General features: G+C 52.6%; 1 protein-coding gene across 1 annotated transcript in view; it reads right to left on the reverse strand.

Moving 5' to 3' along the window:
- The window catches only part of LOC140499487 (ceramide synthase 4-like), a 94707-nt gene extending 93455 nt beyond the window's left edge, over positions 1 to 1252 (reverse strand). Inside the window, exon 1 of the mRNA XM_072600963.1 lies at positions 912 to 1252. The gene's annotated coding sequence lies outside the window, so the exon portion shown is untranslated. The remainder of the gene's footprint in view (positions 1 to 911) is intronic.
- Between the last annotated feature and the right edge of the window lie 553 nt (positions 1253 to 1805).

Raw genomic sequence — 1805 nt, forward strand, 5'->3', positions numbered from 1 at the left:
AGCAAACCTGGACCAGCCCTTGTTCCCAGAAGCAGATGTGTGAAAGACTTTTATAAAAGAGGGTGTGAAACAGGGATTAAAGGTGCAACCTGAGGGCAACAGAACTTTTGGGGAACTGGGTGTGACTCAAGAAAGACAAAGATGAGTGACACAAGTGTATATATGTATGTTTGACATGAATATGTATTTGTGATATGGGTGCCGGGCATTTGGGGTATATGTGTGTGTGTGAGTCTGTATAAAATGGGGGTATCATAAGGGTGTAATAGAGGGGAGGTGGGGTCACTTGGAAAGTACAAGAGGAGGATAGAGAGAAAGGGACAAAGTAAGGTGTGTGTGTGTGTGTGTGTGTGTGTCTGTACTGGAAACCTCCCTTGAGGTGTGGAAGAAGCATGTGATAGACAAATCAATCAGCAAGCATTTTTTTTTTTTAAGCCCAACCACGTGTCAGTAGCTGGGCAAAGTACTCAAGCTGCAAAATCAAAAGTGAAATACTCCCTTCTCCCTAGAACTTTCATTGTGCTGGTGGAGATATTACACATATACGTATATGCCGAAAAGATACAAGATAATGGAGGAAGGAGCTGCACTGGCACTGTGGGGGGTACGGGAGGAGGGGAAAATATCTCAGGCAGGAAATACTGTTTGCTAAGATCCTTAAAGAAAACCAAGGATGCATGCTTTTTGAGGAACCGAGCAGGAAGTGTGCTCTGGCACGAGGGACAGAGAGTGCCCCCGGCAGGACAGGCCTATAGGAGCCCCCTGGGTGGGCAGGTGGGCGGGCTGGACCCTGGGCAAAGGGGCTGGGCGCAATGAGCACCAGTCCAGTGGATGAGAGTTTGGGAAACTCTTTAGAAGCGGGGCTGGTGATCTGGCAGGACAAAGGATAAGGGAGGGGAAGAAGCGCTTACCTGCTGCTGAAGGGCAGAAAGATGGAGAACAGCTGGGACCGACTCTCCCCTTCTCTGGAGCCGCCTTGGCTCAAGTGGCAAGGTTTGGTTCTGTGGCCCTTCTCGGGTGGAAGGTAAAGGAGTGGGAGGCTACCCTTAGGGAAGGGTCTGTCGGGGAACGGCAGGAGCCCTGGAGGGTGGAGGGTAGAGACGAGCTCGGAGTGAGATGGAGCTCGAGCCTGGGGAGTGGAGCAGGCGGGACAAAGGGAGCTTGGTGATGGGAAGACCGAAAGGATGTGGGGCGGGCTCTTGGGAGGGAGGGGTTCGGTTTGACTCCCTGGCCAGAGACCAGAGGCTAGGGGAAGCCAGAGGTGTCCCTAGGGTGGACAGATTCAGAGGAGGCACCAGAAAGTTCTGAACCTTCTCCCTCTCTGACCTGGCCCCAGGCACTCCTCCAGTCCCATACTGGCAGGGAGGATAGACCGATCTTTCCGATCACCTCCTCTGGGCTTCCAGGGACTTGGCCAATCTCCAGCCAGGCACCCACCTCACTACCCTGCCTCAGACTGGGGCACTCAGCCCCACTCAAGAAATAGGGTTACCTTCTTCCTTCAGACACCGCTGGTGCTCCCAGGCTTATGACAGCACCCCCTCCAGACACTGAATACAGGGACACATGGTCCCTTCCTACCTATCCAGTAGTGGAACACTTTACACTTCCTACAACCCACAGACCTTTCCTCTCCATATACTCTATGATCCAGCTACACTGGCCTCCTTGCTGCTCCTAGCACAAGACAAGCTATCTACTGACTCCAAGCCTTTTCTCTGCTTGGAGAGCCTTCCTCCTCTTACTTCAAGTGTTTCTACAGAAGTCAGCTCACATTTCCCACCTGCAGGAGGCCTTTCCCTGTC

The sequence above is a fragment of the Notamacropus eugenii genome, chromosome 4 (assembly GCF_028372415.1).
Source record: "Notamacropus eugenii isolate mMacEug1 chromosome 4, mMacEug1.pri_v2, whole genome shotgun sequence".
Lineage (NCBI taxonomy): Eukaryota > Metazoa > Chordata > Mammalia > Diprotodontia > Macropodidae > Notamacropus > Notamacropus eugenii.